The sequence below is a fragment of the Neofelis nebulosa genome, chromosome 8 (genome assembly GCF_028018385.1).
Source record: "Neofelis nebulosa isolate mNeoNeb1 chromosome 8, mNeoNeb1.pri, whole genome shotgun sequence".
Taxonomy (NCBI): Eukaryota; Metazoa; Chordata; class Mammalia; order Carnivora; family Felidae; genus Neofelis; species Neofelis nebulosa.
In genome coordinates, this window is record NC_080789.1 from 87686578 (window position 1) to 87702282 (window position 15705).

At 44.8% G+C, this 15705-nt stretch overlaps 1 protein-coding gene across 3 annotated transcripts in view; it reads left to right on the forward strand.

Moving 5' to 3' along the window:
- Positions 1-15705, forward strand: part of LOC131519889 (cationic amino acid transporter 3-like) — a 184947-nt gene that overhangs the window by 101404 nt on the left and 67838 nt on the right. For 2 of the 3 annotated variants that reach the window (XM_058743443.1, XM_058743445.1), the window contains exon 1: positions 11551-11889. The exons of the other annotated variant lie outside the window; for it this stretch is intronic. The gene's annotated coding sequence lies outside the window, so the exon portion shown is untranslated. Of the gene's footprint in view, positions 1-11550; positions 11890-15705 lie in introns of those variants that run through there. 3 annotated transcript variants of the gene reach the window in all.

Below are 15705 nucleotides of genomic sequence, written 5' to 3' on the forward strand. Positions count from 1 at the left end.
GAGTTCTCTCTTGTCCAGCAAGAGAGAGGCTAATGTCTGGGAGGAAGCAAGAGCCCCAAACAGGGCTTTCATCTCTGTATTTTTTTTTAAAAAATTTAATGTTTTTTTAATTTATTATTGAAAGACAGAGTAAGACAGAGCATGAGCATGAGTAGGGGAGGGGCAGAGAGAGGTGGAGACACAATCTGAAGCAGGCTCCAGGCTCCAAGCTGTCAGCACAGAGCCTGACACGAGGCTCAAACTCACAAACTGTGAGATCGTGACCTGGGCCAAAGTCCATCACCCATCCTACTAAGCCACCCAGGCGCCCCTCGTCTCTGTATTTATTGAGCTCTCAAGATCTTATGCATATGGTGAATGTGAAGAAAACAATCCAAAATGATCATTAACGTATGTGCGCAAGAAGCAAAGGGCCTGAGGGGCAATTGGAGTTTGTGATCAAAGTACATTAGGATATTGGCATCAAGTGGAAAGTAATTCAGTGCAGGTGATAAGACAAGTTACTTGTGATCCCATTACAGTATCTCGCTGGCTAACCTTGGGTACTTTCGCCCTGTGGTGGCAGCCTTAAGCTTTTTCTAACCCATTTGTTTAAGTAGAACGTATATCCCTACAATTCCCTCTTTTTTTGTTTTTGTCTTCTTCAGTTTACATGCGAGGACTGTCATGGTGAGCTCCTAATCTGTCTTTTGCTGTCAGGTGATATGGAGGGTGATTCTGCAAGAGCACAAAAACGACACAGTAAAAGTATTCCACTCCCAGAGTTATAATGGAGGATTAGTGCTTTTGTCTTTTTCGTATAAATTCAATGGCAGCCTCAAGGCTTGAAGGCATGCCAATATTTGTCTATAGAAGTTTGGCTTATTAGCTCTTTGGTAGTGTTTACCATAACTTGGTTAAGTACATGTGCAGTTTGGTAGTGTGGTGAAGGCTAATTCCAGCAATGGTAGCAGAGGCTATAATGCTTACTGTGGCTAGGATCCCCATGATTAAGAGGCTTATGAATCACCTTTGTCTGTTTAATGAATACCAGTGATGGAGATCATGGCCATCAGATGCAAATGGGGGATATATATGCAATACCATTGTGCTCTAAGAGGATGCAGGCCTGGTTAGACAGGTGTTTCAGGCTTCCCATGTTATATCAGGGGCAAGGACTTAGGTTTGTAGAGTGGCTTCAGGATGAGGAGTCAATAAAGAGCCTTCTTCCATCTTGAAAGAGGGGGACTGTGTCACTCATTCATATTCAGGGGGGTGTCTCCACTCCATAGAGGCCTGGAATCTGAAAGAACACAAGCATATCTGCGACCCCAGGTGGATTTTGTATAGCACCATAGGATAGGAGGGTTTATCTAATTTAGAAGAATGTTGCTCAACTGCATTAGTCTTTGAGGGTCCAGATTTACAAAGTTAAGAGTGATAATAGCGCAATCAAGGAGAAGTTGAGGTTGTAATATAGACAACCATGGGTAATTCTCCCTTTGTTTTTTTTTTTTTTAAGCATTTTTAAGTTTATTATGTGCTCGTTCTACAATTGCTTAACTTTGTGGATTATTAGGAAATTTCATTTTGTCTGCCATTTTCTTCTGCCTTACTCCCCCCCACCCCCACATCATTCCCCCCTGAACTATTTGACCCTTAAAATCTTTAAGGTTGCTGGGGGAAGATGGTCTTCTCTTCTGTAACTTCTTCTGGCTGAATAGGGGCATAGAGATGCCCCTACCAATGGGTCAACATTGCTCAGTTGGGGTAGGTATAGGGGAGTTATGAAAGCAAAAGATAGAGTTCAGGGGAACCAGAGCATTCTTGAGCAGGAAGGACTGTCTGTGTACTGGAAATTACAACAGTGAAGAGGTCTTCCAACAAGAGTCACAAAACTAGGAAAAAAAGACTCAAAAATGGACATGATTAAAAGATGTAATACAGGGGCGCCTGGGTGGCGCAGTCGGTTAAGCGTCCGACTTCAGCCAGGTCACGATCTCGCGGTCCGTGAGTTCGAGCCCCGCGTCAGGCTCTGGGCCGATGGCTCGGAGCCTGGAGCCTGTTTCCAATTCTGTGTCTCCCTCTCTCTCTGCCCCTCCCCCGTTCATGCTCTGTCTCTCTCTGTCCCAAAAATAAATAAAAAATGTTAAAAAAAAAAAAAAAAAAAAAGATGTAATACAAGTGACAAGGACATTCAGTTATTTCTGTGGCACATAACACTTCAATAATTAGAATATCAAGTGATGACCTTATACCAAAGAAATATTAAAACTAGGAATTGCATATAATCTCTAGAATAGTTATAGAATTTACTCAAATGTAACCTAAGGCTTATTCTGTGTTTGATTGTGCTTCCAGAGTAACTTAGCATACCAAAGAAGCCTAATTGGTCAAAAAGACTTCATTTACAATTTAAATCTTGGGAAATTTGTTAAACAAAACCTCAGAAAGTTATAAAGCACAAAGCATGTTTACCATCAGACCCTAATATCCCTAGTTTCTCTGCAGTAAGAAGCAAAAAGCAGATAAGCCTTGTTTGGTAATCAATGCTTTAGCATCCTATCCTATTTAGAAAAGTCCTAGGGGTGCCTGGGTGGCTCAGTCAGTTAAACATCTGACTTCAGCTTGGGTCATATGAGTTGGAGTCCAGCATTGGGCTCAGTGCTGACAGCTCAGAACCTGGAGCTGCCTCAGATTATGTGTCTCCCTCTTTCTCTCTGCCCCACCACAGCTTGCACTCTCTCTCTCTCTCTCTCAAAAATAAACATTAAAAAAAAATTTAAAAAGTCCTAGATTCAATCCCAATTTATCATGCAAGCAAAACTTTTTAGGTTCCAAAGGCTTTGAAAGCTATCTTAACAATTACCATGAAAACTAGGAGGCAGGAAAAATTAACCATTACTTTAAGTCCTAACATGAGCTTACTTGACCTTTGATAAACAGGTCTATTCCAAACCAACAAACTTACATTTAGGTCCACCTAAGACAATTTGTTCCCCATGGTTAAGTTTTACCTGGAACACTGGTGGGGAAATCTGAAATGGGTGGTCTTTGCTCCTTGACATCTCAGAGACATTGTTTAAGGGTTGGGAAAAGGTTTCTATAGCTAATAATATGGCTCACAGTTCTAAATGTTAGGTAGATCTCGGTGCAATGTATATTATGTTTCCGTTTTTTTCCAGTTTTCCAAAGGCAAGTAGTCTTGTGAGTTTTCCCCGAGGCATCTGTAAACACCATAAGGTCATTCTTAATAGGTTGTAGCATCGTGGTAAAGATGTCAGAGGGAATGTTTTGTTCCTTTAAAAGAACAGATTTTTTTTTCCAATGACAAAGCGGAGAGTTGACATTCTCTGGACATAGGGGTGTCAAAGGGTCTGGCTGACAATAAGGAGGTCTAGATTCCTTGGAAAAATTTGTATTTACGTTGGGTGGGTCTATATCTTCATAACATTATCCGCACTCAGGGGCAGAAGGGCTGTAGTGACAATAGACCATGTAAGAATGACCTCAGGTGGAACATTGGCACCTTATGTATGGCGTTCCTTTAGTGTATTACCTATTTGTTCCCATGTCTAGGTCAAATGTTCCTTGTTCAGGAAACCAAGGTCAGTGTTGCTGGATGATCATTAATAATTTAAAGAGTGCTATATGAATGTATTGTTTCTGTTCTGGGGATAGGGAGTCTCCCATAATAATTCTCTCAAAAGTTCCACGGCAGCAGCTCCTAATATAGTTTCACTTTTCTCTTACCTCATCAGGAGAGATTAAAGTCTCATGCATTTTTTTCTTTTAGAGCTCTAGTCAATCCATGGCATTCTGTAGTCTTTGAGTACACACTGCTTTCTAGCCACATTGACCTCTGGTCACATAGGCTTTTCTTCTCACCACATCGGGGTCACCATCTGTCACAGATGATGAGTCTAGAGTTCTCTCTTGAGAGAGGGGATACAGAATTGAATATGAGAGTGGCTAATGTCCAGGAGGAGACAAGAGCCCCAACAGGGGTTTCATCTCTGTATTTATTGAGGTCTCAAGATCTTACACATGAGGTGAATGTGAAGAAAGCAATCAGATAGTAATCATTAACTTGCTTTGTGCAAGAAGCAAAGGGCCTGGGGGGCAAGTGGAGTTTGTGATCAAAGTACATTAGTATATTGACATCATATGGAAAGTAATTTCCTGCAGGTGATATAACAAGTAACTCATAATTCCTCTACACTATCTCACTAGCCAAGCTTCGGTGCTTTTGCCCTGTGGTGGCAGTTTTCCACCCTAAGCTTTTTTCTAACCCATTTATGTAAGTAGAACCTATTTCCCCACACATGTGTATATGTGTGTGCTGTCCCAGAAGATCCAGAAGACTCATAGCTGAAGATGTCTTTGGTTTGTGCACGTTTGTAGCAGGACTCAAGCTGTTTTGTGGGGTGAGTGGGAGGCCAGAAGAGAAAGACTGTCTGTGTTTGGGGTGTGGGGGATTGCATAGCCTGAGCATGGGGAGTCTCTGCCCTGCCAGACACAAGGGGATGGCATCAGGGTCCCAGGACCTGAGACTGGGTGGGGCCTGAACTGAAGCCTTCACAAAGGGCTTGCATTGGAAGAGCTCAGATGTCCTGCTCTGACCAGAGGGCCAGACTACGGAGGGTTCAGGCATACTGTCTCCCCCAAATCCCCCGAATCCCATCAGGATTTTGGAATAATGTAACCAGGCTGCACTTCGTAACTGTAGGCTCCACCCATTCTGTCTGAGAGCCATAGAGTTCCCAAAAGTCTCTGTGTGCCACCTCCTGAGGCTGGGATGACCACAATCACAGTGAAAACTTCTGTCTCTGTCAGTACTAGCCAGACAGGCCCAAACCATGTCCTTGTCTCTTGGAGGCCTCTGGTAAGGCCATTCCTACATTCGTAGTGAATTTCACACAAGCTGAGGTTTTTCAGACCCCTTGTGCTGGGAAGTTCTACTAACTTAAATCCTCTTGTTGCACTTTGTGCCTATAAGACCAGGTTGAGTTTGTGAAATGGAGCCCAACACCCTGCCCCCAAATTATGGAAGTGGTCTCTTTGTAAGGGACATGGATCCAGAGTGTAGGGACGCTGAGAGGATGTGAGGATAAGTCTAGTGGTTCGTGGATGGGTCAGACGTTTCCTGGGCAGGAAGACCATGATCAACAGGGCAGATTGAGATAATGGAGTTCAGAAACCACTGGTTTCCCCTCTGTTTCCCTTCTGTTTCCCCTGTTACTCCAAGCTGTGCTGTGTCAAACAGGGACAAAATTAGAATTTTAGAATTGGAAAGTGCTTCCCTGTCTGCAGCTTTGAGGAGCCTCTGGGAAAACAGGACAAAGAGCAAATGATGAATGAAGAGACATTGCTCTTCCAGCTCAGGAAGTAGGGGGAGAGGGTCAGGGGCTGTGGGACTCTGAAGGGCAGAGGGGTGTAAGTGCTGAGGGTGACAGTGTGCAGTGCATGGTGTTTGTGGTGTACGTGTCTGTGCTCTATGGTTAACAGTCCTGTGTGTACCGTCATGTATGTGAACATGTATCACATGGGGAAGGGTGCAGCTTTGATGGTTTTTTTAAACTACGGTTTGTGAGTAGGCTTCCCACTGGGGCCTATGAAGTGTGCTTTTCTTTAGGTGCAACAGTCAGAACAGATGGGAAGACCCTTGGAATGAGAAGCAAGAAAATGTGGTTACATTCTGGCTCTAGGTATCAGCTGGGACTCTGTGAAGTGTCTCCTCCATGCTGGGATGTCCCCTGCTGTATGAAAAACCACACAGCCCTTGTGGGCCAACAGAAAGGGAAAGGGGCCTGCAGTGGGTGATGACATTTCAGGCATCAAAGAAAATAAGGGGTGCCATGGGAAAGGACTGCACAGGGTTTCCAGAATTGGGAAATTCATGGGTTCCTGCTGGAGCCAAAGACTCTCTCAACTTGTGCAGCCCAGCCCTATGTCAGCACCCTGGGCCCAGGGCTGGCTCTGCAAAGAGAGCTATTCTTTGTTGCCCTCTTGTGGCCTCTGAGCCCTTTGCAGGTCGTTGCTGAGAATGTTCCCTCAAGTTCCCAGGGGCAGTACAGCACCCCCTACCCTCTGGTGGAAATTGCCTACAAGAGGATAAGAGTTGTTTGGCAGGCTAACTATATCTTTTCCCCATCTCCCCTGGTTTCTGGAGGCACCCACAATCTCCTTAAGGCTGGAAAAGTCTTCCTGAGATCTCTTTTTGCCATTGTATGAGGTTTAAGTTCTGCTTTTGGGGATGTGCTATGGAGACAAGGGACTGAGATCAAGATATTGAGCAGTGAGAGCAACTTCTGTCCTCCTTAGGATCCATCTAAAACTTTGGCTTCTCAGGGTATTTGGGAGTTTTCAAGGAAAGATGGCAGGGGTGGTGACATTCCTGGAGAAAATGGGTCTGGAGCAGACCAGAGATTATGTGTGTAGGTTTCCATGAATTTGCACCTGACTCTGTCCCTCAGCCTCAGCAGGGAGATGGGTTGGCAGGAGCCAGGAGGCAAGAGACAGGGATGCTGGAGGGAGATGTCACATTTGACAGATGCTGAGGAGACTCTTTATCTGCTAGCTCTGGAATCTCCTCCCACCCACTACACTGCCCTTAACCCTCCCCTTCTAGTGCTCAGTGCTCATTAGTGACTGCCTGTCTTGGGGGAGACATCCAGGGGGCCAAGTTACATTGGATGGGTAAGGGGGAGAGGTGGAGGGAGGGACACCAGGTACGTGATGAAGGAGGAGGTGTTGGAATGACTGGGATTTGAGCTCAGGTCTCATTATCACTGGGGTGCTTGGAAGGCTTGGCAGGGGAAACTGTCCTGGGGGTAGATACTGAGTTTCTGGGGGTGAGTGAGTGAGGGTGGGTGTGGGATTGAGTATTGAAAGAGATTGATATCCAATGATTTCGGCACTTATTTTTGGGTACCTGTTGAAAGATGAACAAATAACTTTATTGAAAACTTCCTATGTACAAGAAGAGTTACAGGTGCCATGAAGTGATAAAAGACAGATACACATTTTTTTATCTTCCCCTTCCCATATTTGAAGACCTACCACATGTCTTCCCTTGATTGGTTGAACCAAGGGGACCTCTCTGAGGGGTTCAAAGAGCCGCTGTGCAGTTCTCACCCAGGATGCAGAGGCAAAGCTGTCAGTCTTTCTGTTCTGCACACCCTGCAAAGACCCTCTGTGAGCCTCCTGCCTCTCCTCACTCCTCTTCTCACAGAATTCTCCAGACTCATAGATACCTGGCAGAGGTGGACCTTGAGTGCCCTTCCAGAATGTCCAGTGCTCCCACTTGATAAAGTGGGGAGGGGTAGGGTAGACTCAATCCCTCACTGGGACCTGGAAGCCAATATGCAGACAACTGCTCCTTTCACCTTGTAAGAGTGTGTGTGTGTGTGTGTGTGTGTGTGTGCACGTGCCACCTCCTTCAATCCTTCCCAATTCCACCTCACCCCCCTTCTCTGCACTCTTTGAGGCTGACTCCTGCTCCCCCTCTCTGAGCACTGCCTCTATCCGTGGGTTCCTCGATTTGCCTCAGTTCCACATTCCCTCTGCAGGTTCTCTCCCTTGCTCAGACTTTTCATACTTCCTCCTGGACTGAATCTTTCTGAGCCCAGGCCATCACTACCTCTCACTCCCTGGTATCCTAGACTCTGTAACCTGGTTCCTTTGTGTCACCATCTTCTGCTCTGTCTACACCTTGCTTGGCCTCTCCTTGCAGGTCCTCCTTCCCCGCTCTCAGGTGCTGCCTGAAGCTGTAGTCACCTCCCAGTGTGAGTCCTGGCCCTCAGTGTGCTTCTCCTGGGGTGCTCTCTCCCACTGACCCCTCTCCTGCTGGATATCAGGTGTGGTTCCTGGGCTTTGTCCCTGCCGCTTCCATGGGGCTCTTCTGCCCACTCCAGAGTTCTAGTTTGGCCTGTGTCCTCCTCCCCCTTCCTTTTGTGTAGCTGCAGGCATTGCCTTCTGGCTCCCAGTCTCTGCCAGGACTCCCCTGGTTGGGGACAGTGGGTGGGATGGTGGTGGTGGGGCTGTGGTGAAGCAGGAGGTCTTGGGCTGATCTGGAATCCCAGCCCTGTTCCTCCCATGTAGCCTCTTCACGTGGACTCACTCACCTGTGAAAGGTGGGAAGTAATTGCAATGGCTGCAGGAAATAATTCCCAGGACTGTAGTGAGAATTAGTGCTGTGGTCAGGACGCAACACTCTCAGCATGTAGTATGTGCTCAGTAAATAGTAGCTCTTATTATTTGTCCTTCCTCAGTCTGTTCTGCTTATCCTGGAGTCCAAAAAATGTCTAGAAGAGGGAAAAACTAAAGTAATAGACTAAAGAAGCCAAAACCAAGTGACCATCAAGAATTTCATACAGTTCAACCTAACAAGTACTCTAAGCTCTGAACACAGGAAACGCCCGTAAGTGTGGACAAGAAGGGAGCATGGGGACTGGACTGAACCACAGAACACAGAAAACCATGTGAATTGTGCACTTAATGGAACAAATTCCAACCCAGGGAGGATAGAGCCTGCCCAAAGTCTAGCCTCCATTCATCCTGTGGTGGCTGTGCTGGCCCCCCTCTGTCCCTGTAGTCATGGGCCTGTGTCTGCTGGGGCTGCAGAGGGTCTGGGAGTCCAGCTCCCAGAACACTCTCACCTCCAGACAGGACTTGGACTCCTGGAGCCTCATATGCACATCTTCCTCTCCCCTCCATTTGTGTTGTTAGGTGTGTGTGCGTAAACTCATACACACACATACACACACATACACACATGCACACCCACCCACATGCACACACAGGTGCCCTATGATCTCTAAAGAAAGCATTGCCCCACTAGAGATGGATTCCCTCCAGCTTCCTGCTTCCCTGACACTAAACCTCACAGGGCAGTGTAGGCTCAGATGTCCCTGCTTGGGTTTCTTTCTCAGTTCCCTCTTTTCTCCAAGGGAGCAGAATCAGCGAATCACACACTCTACACTCTATATGTGCTGGTCAATGAGGGGAGACCTAGAGGGGGGAGCAGGGCCCTGTCCTGTGGCAGCTCCTGGCAGCTGGTGAGATGAGGCTGAGAGCCAAGACAGAGAGACACAGCACTCTAGGAACTCCCCCAGCAAATGTTTGTGACCTGAGTTGGTCAAAGGCAACTGGACCAGGCCTTGTGACTCAGACAATGGGAGACAGACAAACACCAAAGGTGGGAAGATGGAGGAGACACAGAACTCTAGAAGGTGTCCTAGGAGACAAGAAGAATAATAATCATTTATTTAGCAAGGAACAGGAGAACAGAGAGGAGAGGATCAGATAAGCTAGAGCTCTCAGTAAGTACATGACATTGAGGGAGATAATATGAACTTTATAGGCAGATGAGGCAGAAATATGTAGGTGTGGGGGGGGGGGTTAGAAAAAGTATGTTAGGGAGGCAGAGGGATGGAGGAGGCAGGGTCTGCAGGAGAGACAGAGAGCTTGGAGAACCCACCCTCAAGGGATAGTATATGACAGGGTGTTACAGGTGGTAGAGATGTGGGGCAGCAATGTAAAATGTGCCATGGTTGTAGCTCCACAGTGACCCTGGGCTGGGTGGGCAAGATGCTGGGAAGCTAGGCTGACGTCCCTGGCTGTGATGTGTCCTCATAGGCTTGAGGATGAATGAGCCTCAACTGCATAGGCTAGTGAGCCATGGCTTGGGGGAGACAGCTGCCTATGCCTAGACAGGTGGGGAAGAGACCCCTGGGGGTCAGGAGACAGAAAGAGGGAGAGGGAGACAGGGATAGGGTGAGGAGAGGTAATGGGAAGACTGAGGCTTTGAGCCCTTATCCTGGCTATCCCCTCATCCACCCCTTCCATAGATTGAATCTTGTGTTTTAAAGCTCAAATATCTTTAGTAAATGATCTGCTTTAGCCTTTCATATTCAGAGGGTAAGGTATTACATCCCCACTTCCCAGATGAGGCCTCCACTTGGCCAAGCTCTCCTGGGCAGAACATGCTGAGAAGGGCTGCAGGTCTTTTGCCATCTGGGGGTCACTTCTCCCTCACACAAGTAGGCACCAGGTCTGGCTGCTTCCCAGAGCCTAATTTACAGAAGGGGGCACCACAGTGCAGTCATTTGAATCTTTGCTCTGTCCCTTACCAGCTCTGTGGCTTGAGGCAACTTACTTAACCTCTCTGTGCCTTAGTTTCATTATCTGTAAAATAGCACTAATACCTGCTTCTGTAGTCTGTTACTGAGCATCAAATGAAATATATGCAAAAGAAATGTGTAGAGTTGAACAGATTTATAAAACTAAATGTACTAGGCATTTCCATGTGTCTGTATCCATCTGGTTGTTTGCTTTGGAACAGTGTCTATTCATATCTTCTGCTCATTTCTCCACTGGCTGATTTTATTTATTTATTTATTTATTTATTTTTTTGGTGTGAGTTTGATGAACTCTTTATAGATTTTGGATCCTAACCATTGATTCCATATGTCATTTGCAAATATATTCTCGTTGGTTGCCTTTTAGTTTTGTTGATTGTTTCTTTTGTTGTGTAGAAGCCTTTTATCTTGATGAGGTCTCAATAGTTCATTTTTGCTTTTATTTTCCCTGCCTCTGGAGACATGTCTACTAGGAAGTTACTGCGGCCAAGGTCAAAGCGGTTGCTGCCTGTTTTCTCCTGTAGGATTTTGACAATTTTCTGCCTCCCATTTAGGTCTTTCATTCATTTTGAATTTATTGTTGTGTAGAAAGTGGTCCGGTTTCATTGTTCTGCATGTTGCTGTCCAGTTTTCTCAGCGCCATTTGCCGAAAAGACTTTTTTCCATTGGCTACTCCTTCCTGCTTTGTTGAAGATTAATTGGCCATATATTTGTGGGCCCATTTGTGAGTTTTCTGTTCTATTCGATTGATCTATGTGTCTGTTTTTTGTGCCAATACCATGCTCTCTTGATGATTACAGCTTTGTCATTCAGCTTAAAGTACGGATGTGATGCCTCCACGCTTTTGTTTTCTTTCTCAACGTTACTTTGGCTATTTGGGTTCCATAAAAATTTTAGGATTGTTTGTTCTAGCTCTGTAAAGAATCCTGGTGTTATTTTGATACATGAAAAGATGGTGAGCCTCATTCATCATCAGGGAAATACAAATCAAAACTGCAATGAGACACCACATCTCACCTGTCTGAATGGCTAAAATGAACACCTCAGGAAACAACAGATGCTGGTGAGGATGTGGAGGAAGGGGAACTCTTTTGCACTGCTGATGGGAATGCAAACTGATGCAGCCACTCTGGAAAACAGTATGGAGATTCCTCAAAAAATTAAAAATAGAACCACCCTATGACCCAGCAATTGCACTAGTAGGTAATTATCCAAAGGATACAAAAATGCTGATTTGGGGCACATGCACCCCAATGTTTATTGCAGCGCTATCAACAATAGCCAAATTATGGTAACATCCATAATGTCCATCAACTGATGAATGGATATGGAAGATGTGGTGTGTGTATGTATATGTATATATGTATGTGTGTATATGTATATGTATATTTATATGTATATATATATACACACACATACATATATACATATACATACACATGGTGATGTCTCAAAAACTACATATCCAATTACCATAGGATCCAGGAATCCCACTTCTGGTTCTGGTCCCACAGAATTCAGGGAAGGACTCAAGAAGATATTTCTATTCACATATTCATAACAGCATTATTCATAACAGCTAAAAGGTGAATCCGCCAGTGGATGGAATGTGAACAAGATGTGGGAGATACACAATGGAGTATTATTCAGCCTTAAAGAGGAAGGACATTCTGACATATATTCCAACCCGGATGAACCTTGAAGACACATGCTAAGCGAAATAAGTTGGTCACAAAAGGAGAATATTGTGTGATTCCACTTATATGAGGTACCTACAGTAGTCAAATTCAGAGAGGGAAAGTAGAATGGTGGTGCCAGGGACTGCAGGGAGGGAAGAATGGGGAGTTAATGTTTATGGGTACAGAGTTTCAGCTGAGGAAGATGAACAAATTCTGTGCAACAAGTTGCACAACAGTGTGAAGGTGAGGCTCTCTTAGATCACCCATTTTATAATCACAACACCCTCTCTGAACACATCCTAACCTTTTCTTGCTTCCCTTTTCTCTGCAGTGCTGATTGCAAATCCAACACAATGTATATGCATACAACTTATTTGTTTATTGTTTGCTTTCAACTGCAGGATGTAACGAACTTGTGTGGAGAGATTTCTGTGCTTTTTCTGCTTCATCTGCAGTGCTGAATAAATGAGAATCAGTATATTAGTTGAACATATAAATGAAAGACCATGATTGGACACAGACTTGAAGAGAAGGCCAAACAGAAGGAGAAATTGGGAAGATTCCATTTTTCATTTGATTTTGGAAACCAATTTCTTCTACCCTTGGGTATTAGACTCAGCCCCAGTGTTCATGGTGGCTTTTGTTCATTTGCCTTTTCATATGCCTTGTGAACTCTTTCACTCTTGGACATGTTGCTGTACATGTACACAACATTTACCTTTACTTAAAACTCTTGCCCTGAACTCAAAGCTTCTACTCCTGTATTCACGACTGCCGCTACCTCAGTTGCAGGGCTGCTTGAGTTAGGACTTGAGAAACTCTGGGGTAGCTCAGCTTTCTAAAAACCTTTATAGTTGAGTGTTTGGGAGTCACTAGTTGGATTGGCTCCAGAGTCTTCATTGTCCAGAAATTTTAAGGAGGAAGAGAGTTTTCGTATACTTTAGGTGAGAAAGGATTTATGTTTGGATACAGAGGATTGATATGATCTCTGCAGATGTTATATTTAAATCCACTTCTCTGGAACTTTGGGAAGTAAAATAATTATTTAACAGCCTCATTAGCCTTCCTCTCGAGTCTTTATCAAATTTCTAGCAAAAAAACTGGTATCCAAACTCTCTTTGAGGCTATTCAGGTGGAAACACTAGGCCAACTTCCTGATGGGCAAGAGTGTTAACACCCAACCAGAGTAGCCAGTAGAACTTACTGTCTTAGAAAATGTTTTGAAAAGGAAATGTCCAGATGAGGGCCGTACCCTTCTCAGAGACAGAGCAGCAAACACAATGACCTCTAGGCTAAAGAGCAGTGGTTGGGGCTGGCTGGGAGGGGAAGACAGACTGCAATTTAATGGGTGGATTGTTGGACTTGACAGGAGTTATTGTGGGAGACTTGGGATGGAACTTTGGTTTTGGAGTTTGGAAGGAGTTCAGAGACTGAGAGAAATACACGGAGGAGAGGGAGGGAAGGGGGAGTTGGGGGCATTGTGGAATTCATACAAGCTGGCTTCATGTTCCCTGGCCTCTCTCTGCATTTCTTTCAGCACCTCCTATGCACCAAGTACCTCCTTTTGAGAGACTGTTTCCTAGTTAAAATGAGATTCACAGACCCAGGGCCCTCATTAGGGAAATATCCTGGAAATGTGCTTGAAGTAGATGATGGTGCTTGTTCTACTCTCCTGTTTACACCTCTGTTTGGCCCTTTCTCTCTTTCAAAAACAAAAACAAATACAAATACCCAAACAAATAAACAGAAAACAAAACAAGCAAAACAAATTATATATATAAATTTATTTTCTCTGTCCTAAATGCCTCTTACGGTTGCTTCATATCATTATGAGCAGATTCTTGTCCTGGGTAATGAGGTTGGAGGTGGGAGTGTGGATTCCAGAAGAAGGAGGTAGATAGATCCTGGCTCTGCCCTCTGGAAGCTTTTTAGACTATAAAGGAATTTAAGTGACACATGCAGGACACCAGCACACAGAAAGGGAAAATTAGTTTTAGCTGAGCATCAGGATGGACCTTAAGTGCAGATGGGTATTGGAGGGAGGTTGGAGATGGGACCAGTCAAGATGCCTTAGGAAATGCTTCCCTTACACAAGGGAAAACATTGTAGAATGGGACTGAGAAGACCTAGAACATGGCAACAGGATAAAACGGAGTGAGGAGGGCATCCCTGGCAGGACAGGCACTTACTCAGGCCAAAGGTTCATCCCAGGAAGGGTAAGTCAAGATGTGAGGAGCTGAGCTAGGAGGGAGGTGATGGGCCTGAGGGTAGAGGAAGATTTAGGGAAGGGTTCTGAGAGGTGGGTCAGAGAGTCTGGACTGAATATAAACTATTGGAATAATTGTAAGTTACTGCACAGAGAAAGGGCCTTTCTGAAAATAGCACTTGAGGATGATGTTTTTGTGTATTGTTATGAACTGGATTTGTGGTAGGCTTTCTCAGGATTCCCAATCATGGCTTTGCTTTGTCTTCTATAAGCTTGCTTGTTCATTTTTCTTCTGCCTGCTTGTGTTGGAGTAATGAAACGTGATAATTTAATTCCCAGATATTTTGTTCTTTGGGTTGTTTCTCTGGTATCTTCATACTTTGTCTGCAGCCCACTGTCCCTCATCTTCAGTAAATGTGAGAAGAGCACAAGGACCACCCTGCACAACACAGTTGAGGGAAACAGAAATGATCAAAAGGCTTACCCATCTCTGACCCTGCCATTCAGATGGTCCTCCTCTGGGATTCCTGCTCAGCATCTATGAATGGACTTCAGAAGACTGTAGGACATTTTTTTGAGGTGACTAACCTCAGAGGGGTCTGTGATTCAGCAAATGACAAGCACCACTGTTGTATCTTTGTTGGGAGGTTGGTGGCTGGAGATGGTTCCCCAGAGAGAGAAACATGGTACAAGTGTCCTTAGTGCCCAGTAAGGAAACTCCAGAACAGTTGAAGGAGATGAGGGCAAAAGAGGAATTGGGCAAAGGGAAATGGGTTTGGAGGGAACTGGTAAGAGGGGTGCCCCATCTTCCCTTGTTCTCCACCCTCTTTCTAGCAGCTATTCCTTCTCTGTGTTCTCCATGTCCTGACAATTACAGGGTACAGTTACCCTTCAACTAAACTCCCACAACATTATCTCATGCAATTCCTTGTTGAACCTGACGTGCACAGAGTGGAGTCAACCCCTCCCTCAGCCATGGCTGAGCATCATTGCTTCCTGTTGGGCCCCTTTTCAATGCATTTTATTTTACCCCTTTCATCTTGATCTCTATTATTTCCCCTCCTCACTGGAGGCACTTCCTTCAGTGTATATAACAAATGTTCTCCCAATCCCTGTTCTATATGTGTATTTAGATACATTCCTTCACTCTACAAATACACAGTTGTAGTGTGGGAACTAGGCCAAGAGCAAAACAATAAAAATTTCCTGCTTTCATGAAATATACATCTTTTGGTGTGAGGAAATAATACAATTATTTAAAAGATATAGTACCTTGAATAGTGACAAGTGCTATGAGGAAAATGAGGGCATGGGGATAAGGGATGGCATGGGTGGTTAGGAACAGATTGTAGTTTTATATATGGTGATTAAGGAAGGCTATGCTATACATGTTCTTTTACCAAATGCAGTGAAGTGAGCAACCATGGGGCTATCTGGGCTAGAAGTGGTATGGGCATAGGGACAGCAAGTACAAAGGCCCTGAGGTAGGGTCTTGCCTCGTATGTTAGGAGTTCAGAATGGTTAGGGGGCTAGAGAAATATGAGTGGGGGAGAGACAGAAACAGAGGCTGAGTAGCAGGTGGGTCAGTGACAAATACTGTAGGACTTTGTAGGTCATTGTAAATGCAAACATTGGCTTCTACTCTGCATAAAAGGAGAAACCAGTAGAAGGTTTTATCAGAGAATGACAAGAAAATTTT